The sequence below is a fragment of the Mus caroli genome, chromosome 2 (assembly GCF_900094665.2).
Source record: "Mus caroli chromosome 2, CAROLI_EIJ_v1.1, whole genome shotgun sequence".
Taxonomy (NCBI): domain Eukaryota; kingdom Metazoa; phylum Chordata; class Mammalia; order Rodentia; family Muridae; genus Mus; species Mus caroli.
This window is the reverse complement of record NC_034571.1, coordinates 131366140-131382476: the sequence shown is the minus strand read 5'-3', so window position 1 is coordinate 131382476 and position 16337 is coordinate 131366140. Positions and strand designations below refer to the sequence as shown.

The 16337-nt window shown below is 37.7% G+C and overlaps 1 pseudogene; it reads right to left on the bottom strand.

Moving 5' to 3' along the window:
- Nucleotides 1–12832: 12832 nt before the first annotated feature.
- On the bottom strand, nucleotides 12833–13596 carry LOC110290557 (annotated as a pseudogene).
- Between the last annotated feature and the right edge of the window lie 2741 nt (nucleotides 13597–16337).

Genomic DNA, 16337 nt, shown 5'->3' with positions numbered 1-16337 from the left:
CCTAGTATATAAAAAGCATTAAAAATTACTAGTTATCAAGGCAAGACAAGTGCAAATCAAAAAATGCTATACTATATATAGGTTATTTTATTATAACAAATATTTCATATAGGACCAAGTGAATGAATGTGTTTGAGTTGGTTGGATACCAGGCCATAGTGTGATAAGGATGCTCTGGGAATTATAGAAATTATAAGATGCTGATCTGGTGGGGTGGGAAGAGGATGCTATGATTACCACAGTAACATTTCTAAAGGTTCAGCATTGGTTTTAAACTGCATTTTTTATCTCCAAAAGTTATCTGTATCTTAAGGAGTCTGAGGTTCTAGTTTAAATACTTTTCAGTTGTGTCATAAAACATTAGCTTCGACAAATAGAACTAAAATAGAATTTATCTGATTTTTTTCCTGACAATTATGCAACTAATGATTCTGACTGCTCATTAAAGCTTCAATGTTGCTTTTTCTTAATAATTGGATGTTATTGTCAAATTTTTGACATCAGTAGAAGTCTTAATAACTATTCTGAATTTATGAGTCTATATGGACCATGAATTTTAGTAGTTTTTAAAAGTCTTTATAATGTTGAATATAAATGAAACACATTTACATGAATAATTTTGAATGGAATAGTAATTATTACATATTATTCAAAGTATCACAATTATTCACAGACTTTTACCAAACTTTAAAGCTTAGCTTAATTATAGATAACCAACAATATGCTGAGATACTTTGTATTAAATTCATTATATAGTGAATATTGAGAAAAGTAAATAGAATAGTCCAGAGAGCAAAGAGCAATGAATCACACCAGAATGTTCAAGTTCAAGTCATTTTCTAAAGTAAATAGACATAACTAGATGAGGAAAATGGGTTTTGTCCCACATCAAATATATAAGGACACAGAAAAAGATATCACCTTAATATCAATTGGTGTATATAAATATGCTTTTGAAAAAAGAAAATAGAGAATATTTTCTTACATACTTTTGATCACAAAAGTATGGTATAATTTGAACTTACTTGGAAAACAAAAGCATTGGTATTTTATTGAATTCCCAGGGAGAACATAGCTGATGAAAACATGCTTATTTAGGATCTCCAAGTGATTCCACATGGTAACTTCATGGTTCTAGGGAGTGCATGATGATGGGGGAGCATACCGTTTAAATGTTAACTAAAAACTAAGACATTTCCCCAGAGACTATGTTTTCCTCCCAGAGATCTAGGCATCCTTATGGCAATGTATTTTAAAGTAACTTTTAGAAGTTTTAGCATAGGCTGCCTTCATCACTGACCCTCTCTGAACTCTAACACAAGTAGATTTTTAGGAGGCTCCTGATTTATGCCTCATGTCTTATCCCTCCTTACCTCATTCTAAATGACAACAATACTATCATTTTAACGGGTCTTTTACTTTATATCTAGTAGGTTGCCTTCCTCTGCTTTTAGGGAAACAGAATATAATTCACTGTTTTAATGGTGAAATGTGATTTAAGCAAAAATGCATGTACATGTCCTCAGTCGACATCTACACAGTCAAGTATGATGCTGCCTGTCATTTCTCACTTAATCCTCAGAAGTCATAGCTGTCAACATTCCCTTACAGACTGGAGGTTATTAAAAGTTAGCATGGACCTTCATTCAAAATACTCCATGGCAGAAAATAGCTGTTGCATAACAAAATGACTCCCATGAAGGACTTCATGAATCAGGAGCACCAGATATATTACTTAGCAGGCTGTTGGCCATGGGATGTGAAGGTTTGTTTTATCTTCTGGCATAGGCCACTGGCCCAGCTTACTCTAAGTGGTAGGTTCTGGATACTGGATGCTTTCTCGCTGACATTAAGAGACCTGCTGAGAATTCAGAACAGTTAACCATATCTGCTGAAAGACTCTCTCTCTCTCTCTCTCTCTCTCTCTCTCTCTCTCTCTCTCTCTCTCTCTCTCTNCTCTCTCTCTCTCTCTCTCTCTCTCTCTCTCTCTCTCTCTCTCTCTCTCTGTGTGTGTGTGTGTGTGTGTGTGTGTGTGTGTGTGTGTGTGGTGTGTGTGTATAACATTGCACTAGGCTTACATAAGCAGCAAATAAATACAGCAAAATAAATCTTCTTAACAAGTACTGGATTCTCCTTTATAAAGAGCAGTCAATAGCAGTTCTCAGAATGGTGAAATAATTTGGAAAACAAAAGCCACTATACTAAAGAGAAGAAACAAATTTTGAACCATCACTTTTGATATCAAGTCAAAGGCATTTTCTGCTAAAAACAAATTTGTGTAGGAAAACATAAACATCCTAACAGGAAACACGTATTATTTTTAAAGACAGAATATTGCCACCAATTTCCTGTAATAGACTGTCCTCAACTGTTATTATTTGACTTTCTTTCTTAATATGTCATACATTCTTTGAACGCTCAAAGCGTATGTTTAAAGATAAAGCCTTTATGAAGAAGAAATATAGTTCCAGTGCTATTAGAAGCTTTCCAATGCAATATGTTCCAGGATAGCAGGGCTAGTTCACTTTTTCCTTCATCAAAATATCATCCATGATTAAAGGGATGTTTCTCATATATTGCATTGATAACTTTATTTTAAATAAATGAAGAACTAGAATAAATCATGATTTTTCAAGCCAATAAGGCAGTCAGTGGGCCAAACCACCTCGTACCAATCCAGAAAAACTGAATTCAACTTCCAGAACCTACAAGATAGGGAGAGAAAAACTACAAGCCATCCTCTGATTTCCACCTGAACACACACACACACATACACACACACACACACACACACACACACTGGGGAGAGAAATACATGTAGTAAAATGAAATGAATCAGTTTTTGTTGGTTACTTGATCGTACAAGGGCATCATAAGACAGAGCTCTCATTATCTACATTGTCAGTGGTCCAGAAAGCCAGCTATGTTGAGGTGGTGAGGGAAAATATCACTACAGATTTAGTTGCAGGAAACAAAAAGGAGTGGTGGAAAGTTTAGGGTTAACATTAGGTTTGTAAAGCTGAGATTTATAGGTAGTAGAATAAGAGGAATAAGTAGAATAAGAGTAGTATGGGAAAAGGGGATAGAACTCAACTTCTTAGCAGAAATCTCAATGAACAGAAAATCAGTTAAGGAAATCTGTGGCAGCAGTCATGAACATGAGTTTTTGGGGCCCCAAGATAGAAGCAGAAATGCAAAATCACCCAAGCATCGTGTTTGCTTTTGATAGTTACAGTTTAAGGAAGACACACAATGCATATTGGGTGAAGCAAGGAACATTTGTTTATACTATATTTGGTCTAAACAAAACAAAACAAAACAAACACACAAAAAAGTACACGCAAGCATGCCGCAGACTGCACAACATGGTTTCATAAGCACCGCCTTCTCTAGCCATATACTTTTTTGAGAATACAATGTTGGTCAGTTTATCACCTCATGTTTTCAAAGAAAACACAGGGTGGTGAATATTATAAAAGATTAAAATAAATATTAAAGAACATAAAATGAAAGGCCAGAGAGTCCTCTCTACAAGTTCATACCTCTAATAGAATTTGACTGTTATCAGTTTCTTGTCTGCTTTTATAAATATAAATTGGAAAAAATGGCTAGAAATCCCACACTTGTTATATTCCTCAGATAAAGATATGACACTTTGAAACAAAATCCTATGTAAGAGAGAAAAATCATAAAGCATTATTATATTTTTAAAAGTTAAACAGTTATGACAGAAATTTTAAAAATTCAGCCTGTGCCTTAAAGGGCCATCATTCACACTAAGGACAACTGAGAGGTTACCTTTAAGATTTTTGCATCATAGTCTAAAAAGATGTAGATTGCCATGCAAGACACAGACATCCTAACTGGAGATGAATATGGCCCAGACTATATTACAATCCTTCACTGCAGTTCTACTGTTCAGTAGAGAATATAAGGATGGGTAGTCACACTGGTTAGCAGAACTCATTACAGACATACTAAATTATGCATTGAAGAGCTACTTTAGAATGCAGAGGGACATTAAGTTGCTTGATGAAATCTGAATTTTGCCTAAGCTTATACCATTATTAAGGGTACTTCTCTGCTTGGCACTGCAGGAGTATAATAAATGAATCGGTCAAAGGTCAAAGTGCTTATCTAATTAATGGCTTCCTTCTCTTCCTCCTCCCCTTTCTTCTCATTAATATTATAAAAGCAATATATGCATATTATAAAAGATTAAAATAGTATTAGAGAATATAAAATGAAAAGCCGGAGATCCCTCTCTACCAATTCATAATTTTAAAAAGATTTCACCACTATCAGCTTCTTGTCTGCATTTATAATTATAAAATGGAAAAAAAGTCTAAGAACCTCATATTTCGCATATTTTTCATATAGATAAAAACGTGACACTTAGGAACCAAATGCTTCACAAGAAAAAATCATAATACATTAGAGACTCTGTGAAGATTAAAAATAAATTCATTCAAAGAGTAGTGGAGAAAGTCCAGCTTACAGTCCAAATAATGACTGCCCCAGAAAGACATTCCCAATAGTATGATACTGCCCCCTATGTCTTAAGAATACCCAACAGCTGTCTGATTACACTAAAGGGCTTATCAATAGAAAATCATTTATGCTTGATACTGTAAACCTTTCTAACTAACCACGGCTAGTGAGGCCATATACCCAATGACTGCTAATTTTCTAACAGTATATAACTAACTGTATTTTACTTACTTATCTCCATACCCCAAAATAAGTGTGGTTCTTGACCCTCATCAAATATGCTCTCTTCACAGCAGATGAAGAATTCAAAGATACAGAACTAGTTGAAATGCAGAAAATAAGTGACCATGGGGTTTCTAAAAGACTAGGATGTCTGATGTGAGATAGTGTCTTCTGAAACTGAAAGTGAAGCAGTACACATAAATATCAAAAATTTAGTTGCCTAAACAAGATGTGCATAATGCTAACACCAGGTAATATATCAACATGGATAGAGAAAAATCTCACTGAGCACCTCCCATTATAGATGAAGCAATTAATCACTTCTGAGAGAAGGAAAATAATTCTTCCCCATGAACTTATACCACTGATAAGTCGTCCAGTTCTAAATTATGAGCTCTAAAATATATACATTGGAGTAACAATAAATGAACTCAGTAGGCTGCATTTATATACGTGTGTGTGTGTGTGTGTGTGTGTGTGTGTGTGTGTGTGTAAAACAATAATAATTAAAGAAGTCATGAATTTGAAAGGAAATGGTTGAGGGACATGGGAGAATTTGGAGGTGGAAGAGGGAGGGATGGATATAATATAAACACGGTGCATGTGTAAAAAATTATCAAATATAAAATAAAATAATGAAAAATAGAAGCCAGAAGCAAAATATGAAGGATTTATAATCACAAACCAAGTCAAAATAATTCATTTTTCTCCATCATAGACTCCTGAAAGGGGAGACCAAATACTGAAAATAATCTCATCCAAAACACAATTTGGCACCAGGTAATAAGAGCTGTCAGAAATAGTCAAGCTAAGAGGGGAATTAAAGATCCAAGGAAGATATGAGAACTAGTTGATAATTTTGATAAGATGATTAGGAGTTAATATACTACACCTCACATTAAAGTGATAAGGTTTTACAGTTTTGAAGGAAGGCATTAGTGAAAGGCATCTAGAGGAAAATTCTTACATGGGTACCCTGGCTAGTTTTATGCCAACTAGACACAGCCTAGTGTCATCTGAAAGGATTGAACCTCATTAAGAAAATGCCTCCATAAATTTGGGCCACACAGCATTTTCCTAGTTAGTTACTGACTAGGAAGGACCCAGTGCATTGTGGGTGGTGACATCCCAGTGCTGATCCTAGGTTTTATGAGAAAGCAAGCTAAGTAAAGTCATGAAGAGCAAGCCATTAAGATAGTGACAGACAAGTCGACCAATGGAGTAGAATTGAAGACCCAGAAATGAACCCACACACCTACGGTCACTTGATCTTCGACAAGGGAGCTAAAACCATCCAGTGGAAGAAAGACAGCATTTTCAACAAATGGTGCTGGCACAACTGGTTATTATCATGTAGAAGAATGCGAATTGATCCTTTCCTATCTCCTTGTACTAAGGTCAAATCTAAGTGGATCAAGGAACTTCACATAAAACCAGAGACACTGAAACTTATAGAGGAGAAAGTAGGGAAAAGCCTTGAAGATATGGGCACAGGGGAAAAATTCCTGAACAGAACAGCAATGGCTTGTGCTGTAAGATCGAGGATTGACAAATGGGACCTCATGAAACTACAAAGCTTCTGCAAGGCAAAAGACACCGTCAATAAGACAAAAAGACCACAACAGATTGGGAAAGGATCTTTACCTATCTTAAATCAGATAGGGGACTAATATCCAATATATATAAAGAACTCAAGAGGGTGGACTCCAGAAAATTAAATAACCCCATTAAAAAATGGGGCTCAGAACTGAAAAAAGAATTCTCACCTGAGGAATACCGAATGGCTGAGAAGCACCTGAAGAAATGGTCAACATCCCTAATTATCAGAGAAATGCAAATCAAAACAACCCTGAGATTCCACCTCACACCAGTCAGAATGGCTAAGATCAAAAATTCAGGTGACAGCAGATGCTGGCGAGGATGTGGAGAAAGAGGAACACTCCTCCATTGTTCGTGGAATTGCAAGCTTGTACAACCACTCTGGAAATCAGTCTGGCGGTTCCTCAGAAAATTGGACATAGTACTACCGGAGGATCCCGCAATACCTCTCCTGGGCATATATCCAGAAGATGTCCCAACCGGTAAGAAGGACACATGCTCCACTATGTTCATAGCAGCCTTATTTATAATAGCCAGAAGCTGGAAAGAACCCAGATGCCCCTCAACAGAGGAATGGATACAAAAAATGTGGTACATTTACACAATGCTGCTTGTGGACGTTGTACATCGTGGTGCGCACTAGGCTCCGCACCACGATGTACAACGTCCACAAGCAGAAAGTACCCAAGGAGCTAAAGAGATCTGAAACCCTGTAGGGGCAACCTTATGAACTAACCAGTACCCCAGAGCTCTTGACTCTAGCTGCATATGTATCAGAAGGTGGCCTAGTCGGCCATCACTGGAAAGAGAGGCCCATTGGACACACAAACTTTATATGCCCCAGTACAGGGGAACGCCAGAGCCAAAAAAATGGGAATGGGTGTGTAGGGAAGTGGGGAGGAAGGTGGGGGGGGGAACTTTTGGGATAGCATTGGAAATGTAATTGAGGAAAATACGTAATAAAGAAATATAAAAAAAAGAACTATGAGTTTTCCTCTTCACACTGCTTTCATTATACCCCATAGGTTTTGTTATGTTGTGCATTCATTTTCAATAAATTCTAAAAAGTCAAAAAAAAAAAAAAAAAAAAAAGCACTCCTCCAAGGCCTCTCTGTATTTGTTTCTGATTCCAGGTTCTTGCCCCGCTTGAGTTCCTGTCCTGACTACCGTTGATGATCACCTGCAATGCGGAAGTATAAGCAAGTAAATTCTCCCCCCCCCCCAACATGTTTTTGGTTTATGGTCTTTCATTGCAGCGACAGAAACCCTAACTAAGACATATAGGGAATATCTAAGGAAGACATTACCAAGCAGAACAGAGCAAATCACTTGAGTTGGAAGAGCCTGGTATCTTTTAGATGAAAGGGATCACTCTGATTTCTTATTGACATTAGATGGGGTCTTAGTACTTTATGTGGATCTATGTATTATTTTTACTTTGGGGCCTGGAGTGACATAAATACCGTCCTTAAAAATAAATACTGGCAAACATTTTACTTTTTTTTCTATTTCTATGAAAGTTTAAAAACTTTTAAATAGTACCTGAATTATCAATAGAATTGAACACATGACCTCCTAGAACATGAGTGTATTTATCAAATGTGAACTACAACAGCCCTTCATGAGGATTTAACTTAAGCTGACAGCTACAAGACTGCTAATATTGTCTATGTATACAAAGGCAATTTGAAATTTATTTTTTTTCCATTTTAAGTATGCCTTCAAATGTATTTATGTATTTTTAGCAAGCTATTCCTTTTTATTTTGTAATAGCTTCTGGGTTTTAGCTCATTATTTGTTCTTATTTTTCTTTTGAATTATGTTTGAGATTTTTGGCTTTCCTCCTTTAATGTGAAATAACACCTTGTATGTCTGATTTCTCAAAATCAAAGCAATCGCTGAATTTACAATTATGTTTCCGTATCTATGGGGAACGATTTGCACTAAGTTTTTCTACTCCCACCTTTTACTCTGCTACAGAAAGCAATGTTTTTTAAAGTTTTAGTTTCTTATATAAGATGTGGTTATTTATGTATGACCTACAAACTCTCTCCTATGTAGGGTAAATAATCACTACAGTACTTAAAATAGCAAAATAGAAAAAAAAATTTATATAACACTGCTATACTATTTTGTCAAGGAAATAAGAGCATCTCTATGTTTTCAGTATCAATATACTTTCCAAATATTTTAAACCTGAGGTTGATTGGATCATCAGACATAGAAAGCACAAATACTAAGGACCAGAAGCATTGTTAGTTTTGATTTCTTCTTCATTCATTTTTCTGCTACTAGAGATTGAATCCAGACTCTCTCACATATTGGGGAAGCATTTTATCACTGAGCTACACCTCCAATATTTTTATAATGTATTTCGTGAAGAAGTTCACATAATGTGTTTGTTTTGACATCCAGCCCCTTGCCTCACTCTTCTCAGATCCACCTCTCTCCTTATCAATACAACATTGCCCTCCCTTTTTGTTAACTCACCACGTACATTTGGTACTAACCATATACTTTTGGATGTATGGTTTCCCAGTGGAGCATGGGCCACCCACCAAGGGCCATACTTTAAAGAAAACCCACACTTTCTTATCCCTATCTATTGCAATTGGCTTCTTAGCTGGGGCTGGAACCTCTTGCCTACCTCCATTCTCCAGGCTGGAATTTTGTCTGGCCTCTGCTTGAACAGCTTGCCCATACTGTCTCAACTGCTGTGAATTCATACAGATAAATTCACAGATTGAATTAGTAAGTGTACATTCAAAACTGCTCAGCCGTGTACAGAAAACACAGTTTCCCTGTAGCCACTGAACACATAAGGCTCTTAAAATGTTTCTTGGCTCTCCTTTGAAATGATGTTTGAGCTGTGGGAGGAGGCGTTGTGATATAGTTGTCCCATTTGGGACTGACATTCTATAGTCTCTTATTCTCTGAACCTTGGTCAGTCGTTGGTCTCTGTGTTAACTACTATCTCCCGCAAAAAGAAGAGACTATAATTAGGAAACAGCTTAATACTATGTCCATTTATCAGAGTAAAAGCAGCAGGATCTCTCTTAATGCATACAGGGTGTTGGGCACAGGATTAGTGCAAGATAAGAATATTCACTTTTGGTCTAGATTTTAAGCCTAAGCTGAAAGCCATAGGTTACTCACACATGATCCATGCTCTATTGGGGAAATACAGATTAAAATTACTTGGAGATTTATAGTACTGCAAACAGAATGCTAAACAAACAAAAAACTCAAACTGAAGACAGCATATGCTGATGCAGATGTGGAAAGGGGGACACACTTATTCACTGCTGACGGGGATGAAAACTAGACCATTCACTTTAGAAATCAGTGTGGCTGTTCCTTTAAGAGCTAGAAACAGATATTCAACACCACGTAGTTATATTCCTCTTGGGCATGTATCTACCATAATATCTGCTCATCCATGGTCCTTGCTGCTCTATTCACAACAGTCAGGAAACTGAAACAGCCTAGGTGTCCATCAGCTGATGAATAGAACATGAAAGTGCTATACATTTACAAAATGGCACGGTACTTATCTGCTAAGAAAAAGATGAAATTATGACATGTTCATGTAAATAGATGGAACTGGAAACAATCTTTATGGTTGAGGTAACCCAGACCCAGAATGACAATTGACCATTTTTTTCTCATTTGTAAATGTTAGCTCTGAGTTATGTGTATTCCATTTGGGATTCTTATAAAAGTCAGAAAATTAGTAAAAGGCTGTGTGTGAGGGATTTCAAGAAAAAGCAGTAGATAAAGGGCTCAGAGAGAATATTGTAACAGAATAGGTTAAATGGATATGTTATAGGAGGGCAGGACTTGATATAGACTACATGGACAGATACATAATATTAGACACTTAGAAAAATTCATATGGAAACATACTACTGCAGAAATTTTACATTTGTGTGTATATATATATATATATACATACATGTATAAACATTCATAAAAATAAACATGTACAAACATATACATCATATACATAAAGTAAAATTTAAAAGGTCAACAATACTCCTACCAAACACATAAGACTAATAAATACAAAATATAGTGCCAGAACTGGGTTACCTAACTTGGATCTGTTGACCAGCATATTCCCATAGAACCTCAAATATTGCAGGCCATTGTAGTTGTTCAAGGTTACACTCTAGAACAGTGGTTCTCAAGCTATCTAATGCTGTGACCCTTTAATAAAATTTCACACATAGTGTTGACCACCAAGCACAAAATATTTTTCATTTCTACTTCATAAGTGTACTTTTGTTCCTGTGATGAATTATAATGTAAATATGTTTTATCTGGTTATCTTATGTGACCCCTGTAAAAGGGTAGTTAGAGCCCCAAAGGGGCTGTGGCCTACAGACTGAGAACCACTGCCCTTGAGAGCAAAGCCCTATTGATGAAAACATCACATAAATCTGTCATAGAACATGAAGAAATCAAGGTGATACAGACCCAGAAGCCTAACATCTAGTGAGTAATTTTTTTTTGCTACAGTGACTTATCTGGCAAGATATGCTCAATCATTTGTATATTTTAAAACTGCTGGAACAAGACCATGCTAACTTACTCAGGTAGACCTTGAACCCACACTATTGTCCAGATAGGCACTGAAGTTGTGACTCTACTGCTCCATCATTTGCAGAAGGTGGTGTATGCACCTAGATCACAAGGCTCAGTTCAGTTTTTGACTTCGTGTGTTAATTTCTGTGTCTGTTTTCCTTTCATTCTTACTTTCCTTATTATTTTACAGTGTTATATTATGGCCAATATCATAGAATTTGACCCTTGCAGCTGAGGGTGTGATCTATTTTTTTCATTTACAACTACTATTCATGTTGCTTTTCAAATATATAACTAAATATTTATTTCACTATTTTCTATTATCTAAATTAATTCATTTGATGTACAGTCTCATGTCTGCTTTTTGTTCTTAAGCTTTCTCCTTTCTTCTTCAATGTATTCATGTGTTGTAACTGTGGTAGAATTTTATTTATAGGTGCCCTTTGGAAACTTTTTAATTTGTGTGATAAAAAGACATTTGTTTCAGCACAATTCTGAAAATGTCTGAAAGAGAAGTGAGGAATTCAACAATATCACTCCTCAACCTTTTTCAGTTATATGTTTTGGATAAGAAATTCACAGGCTTATACCTTATCAGAGTATTGTCTAGCTCATAACCCTTCATTTGATGAGATCATATTGATACTTTCTTGGTAGCCTCTATTTCAGAGCTAGATAGATAACATGGCCTTCCTGTCTACTATACTCTGAATCTAGGCTTTTCTTGTTAGAGATTTGTTAGAGATATTGACCACCTGTGTGTTATACTCATATTGTCTTCATTAACTTGGGGTTTTAGCTTAATTTACATACATATTCTTTCTTCTTAACAAGAATGTTCTTTTTAAGTTATTTTATTTATTTACATTCCAATTGTTGTCCCCCCCTCAGTTGTTCCACAGCTCCTCATCTCATTTCTCCTCCCCCTTGCCTCCAAGATGGTACCCCCCTGCCCCCACGAGACCTCTCCTCTCTCTAGGGCCTCAAGTCTCTGGAGAACTAAGTACATATATTCCCACTGAGGCCTGACCAGGCAGACATCTGCTGTATTTGTGTCAGGGGCCTTGGACCCGCCAGTGTATGCTCCTGGTTGGTAGTTCAGGTTCTGGGAGCTCCCTGGGGTCTAGGTTAGTTTAGACTGTTGGTCTCCTCATGGGGTTGCCTTCCTCTTCAGCTTCTTCAATCTTTCCCCTAATTCACTCATAAGGGTCCCTGAGTTCAGTTTAGTGGTTGGATATAAGAATCTAGTTCTGTCTCAATCAGCTGCTGGTAGGGCCTCTCAGAGGACAGCCATGTCAGGCTGTAAGCACATCAGAAATAATGTAAGACCTTGGAGCCTACTCATGAGATGGATCTTAAGTTGGGCCAGTCATATGACCACCTTCCCTTCGGTCTCTTCTTCATTTTTGTTCCTGTAGTACTTTTAGACAGGAAAAATTCTGACTTAGAAATTTTTACTGGGCATTAGTAACCCTGCCTTTCCATTTGAGGCCCTGACTATTTACTGGACATAGATTCTTCGAGTTTCCTCTCCCTAGTGTTTAGCAATTTGGATAAGGTCACCCCCATTGAGTCCTGAGAGTCTCTCACCTCCTGGGTCTCTGGTACTTTCTAGAGGGTTCCTTATCTCCCACTCCCCGAAGCTACTTATTTCCATAATTCTCCTGGCCTTCTGGGCTTCTTTTCTGTCTCTCCCACACCATATCTGATCCTGACCCTTTTCCCTTCCCTCTCCCCTCCTCTTTCCCACCCAGGTCCCTTCCCCCCTCTGCCTCTGGTGATTATTTCCTTCTCCTTTCTAAGTGGGATTGAAGCCTCCTCACATAATCTTTCTGCTTGTCACACTTCTGTAGGTCTTTCTAAACTGCTTATCCAATATTCCCATCAAGACACAAACTTTAGAAGCAGTGGAACCTGACTTCTGGATCTCATCTTAGACAGTACTTAATTTCCATTATTGAGAGAAATGCATGAACTTTGCTTGGAGATTGTTTTTTACTTTCTTTTTCTTGAAACTTCTTTCTTGCTTCAGTGAGGACATGTTTCTCAACTGTCAGTCTGGCAAAGCAATCTACATAAAGCATTACAAAGAACTGCCTCCTGTTATATCTTTTATTTAGGTAGCAAGGTATAGGTCACTGCTTGAATTTGCACCTGACGATTTTTCCAAAGCTGTCCCTTCTCCCAAGCACCAGGTCTTGGTTTTTCTTGACTGGTCTGAAGAAGCCTCAAATCATCTTCTCTCTCCTGGACAACTTTATCTAAGGCATCATGGAATCAACAATCTTTTCTAACCACTCTGGACTTGGCATTGGCAATCTCTGTCACTTGACCTCCTGCTCTAGAGTTAGAAGCATGGTTCTTTCCTTCAGAAGGATATACCAAAGCTTATGTAAATTTTCATTACTTTTGTTTCTCAGTTGCTACTAGGTCTGGGAAGCTCCAGATTTGACTTTTCTTCCTCCCATCCCCCAATTTTTTGGGTCATCAAAAAATTCTTCTAATCTTCTCCTGACAATGTGATATAAAGTAATTCACACTGGAGAAAAGGTATGGCATGTGGTGTGTTCTTATACAACAAACTAAAGAAGACCTGCAACTGGAGTGAGCAGGGGCCTTAGGATTTACTATGGAACCAGCAGCATTCAGGAATGCTAAGGCCCTTCTATAAATACCCACTAGACTGGTGGTAGCCATGTAGACAGAATATGTTGGTTGTATATTATTTCACAGTTCAAAATTCTTGCAATATTATTGTGGATTCACCTCCTTGTCCTTGTCCTTACCTTTGTCCCCATCATCTTCTGGTCTTCCTCCTCATCTTCCTATTGCTACTCTTCTTCTTCTTCTGTTCTTCTTTTCTTTTTCTTCCTCTAGTTTCCTTCTCTTATCTCTACTTCTCTCTCTCACTTTGTCCCACCTTTCTTTTCTCTACAATTTCTTTAAGATGTTTTGAGGTTTAGGGATCATATTAGAGATGCCAATAGAAAATCTATACCTGCTTAAACCAGCACTTACTGTAGGTACCAAAAACAAAACAAAACAAAAAAGACAGTAAAACAAATCAAGACTGAAAATAAGCTAAACCTAGATGATTACATTTAAAGGTATAATACAGTTAATGACATTGCTAAACAGTTAATAGCATTGAACAGTTAGTCCCTACACTGAAAGGAGATGTATAGGAATAAGAAGTAACTACTGGATTGGAAATTGGAAATAGATCTACCTGAAGATACAGCTATAACTCTCTTGGGAATATACCCAAAAGATGCCCCACCATGCTATAGGGGCACATGTTCCACTATGTTCATAGCGGCCTTATTTGTGATAGCCAGAATCTGGAAACAACCCAGATGTTCCAAGACAGAAGAATGGATACAAAAAATGTGGTTCGTTTACATAATGGAATGCTACTCAGCTATTAAAAACAAGGATATCTTAACGTTTTTTGGAAAATGGGTGGAACTAGAAAATATCATCCTCTCTGGGCAGTGATGGCACACGCATTTAATCCCAGCACTTGAGAGGCAGAGGCAGGAGAATTTCTGAGTTCGAGGCCAGCCTGGACTACACAGTGAGTTCCGGGACAGCCAGGGCTATACAGCGAAACCCTGTCTCGAAAACAAACAAACAAACAAAAAACAACAACAAGAAACCAAAAAAAAAAAAAACCAAAGAAAAGAAAAGAAAAGAAAAGAAAAGAAAAGAAAAGAAAAGAAAATATTCTGAGTGAGGTAAATCAGACCCAAAAGGACATGGACATGCATGGTATGTAATCACTATAAGTGGATATTAGCAAAACAAAACAAAAACCAAAACAAGCAAACAAACAAAAAACAAAAACAAAAACACCACCACCACAACATCAGCAACAACAACAAAAAACCACACAGAATACCCAAGATATAGACCACACATTTCAAAAAGGTCAACAAGCTGAAGTACCTAAGTGAAGACACCTCAGTCCCACTTGGGAGAAAGATGAAAGCAATCACAAGTGGGGAGAATAAAAGGGACCTGGGAGGGAAAGTGGATGGATGGGGGTGGGGGACCTGATCTGGTATTGGGTGAGGAAAAAGGACTGAAGCCCTGATGCCAGAAGAAAGAATGGAAACAGCCAACCTCAGAAAATAGGAGGTTGGGGAGACCCTCCAGGATGCACCAGCAACCTGGGAGGTGAGAGACTCCCAAGGTCTCAGAGAGACCTTATATGAAATGCCTGACAGTAGGAAGAGGGAACTTATAGAGCCCACCTCCAGCAGGAAGTCAGGACATCAATTGAGATATGGGGTTGCCATCTCACAGTCACATCTCTGACCCATAATTGTTCCTGTCAGAAAGAATAACAGGGATGGAAATGGAGAGGAGTCTGAGGAAAAGAAGATCCAGTGACAGGCCCAAAGTGGGACCCAGCTGAAGAGGAGGTCCTAAGGCCTGACACTATTACTAAGGCTATGGAGTGCTCACAAAAATGGATCTATCATGACAACCCTCTGAAAGACCCAACAAGCAGCTGAAAGAGTCAGATGCAGATATTTGCACCCAACCAATGTCAGAAGCAGCTGACCCCTGTTGCTGAATTAGAGAAGGCTGAAAGAAGCTGAGAAGGGTTATCCTGTAGGAGGACCAGTCAATTAACCTGGAGCCCCGAGATCTCTCAAACACTGGACCTCCAAACAGACAGCAAACGCCAGCTGATATGAGGCCCCCAACACATATACAGTAAAGGGCATCAGGGTCTGTGCTCATTCAGAGATAATGCACCTAACCCTCAAGAGACTGGAGGCCCCAGGGTGTTTAAAGGACAGGTGGGGACTGGGGGTGGGGGCACGTGGAGACAGGGTGGGGTGGGGAAGGAAGTGTGGGATGTGGAACAGTTGGGGGTGGGTTTGGGGGGCAGAGAAGGAAATATGGAGTGTAAAAAATAAAAATAAAATAAAATTTTAAAAACTGAAGTAACTAGTAATTTTGAATTATTCAGAAGAGATAACTAGCAAACAAAGAAAAAATATGTAAGCTTACCTGTATTATAATGAGGTATTTAGGTATAATGTATATTAGAATTATATGCACATGTGTGTTGCATGTTAATTACATGTGTACAATAGGAGAAAAATCTGTATAATCATAAATGAAATAGTATATATGTAATGAAATGAATGAGTTCATTTTAAATAAAATAATTTATAATAAAATAGCAAAAGATTATAAAATATTAAATGGCTTTAAATTCATAAGTTCACAATAATATTTAAAATGCGAAACTGTTAATTTGGAGATATAAGGAAACTAGACAACCCTCTTCCGGTCAGAAAAGCACCGGGGCAGCTGGGGCGCAGGGTCTGCTGACACTCGCCAGCTACCCACAACACCCGCCACAGGATCCTAAGACTTCTGGTGAGTGGAGCACAGCTTCTGCTCCAATCCAATTGCGC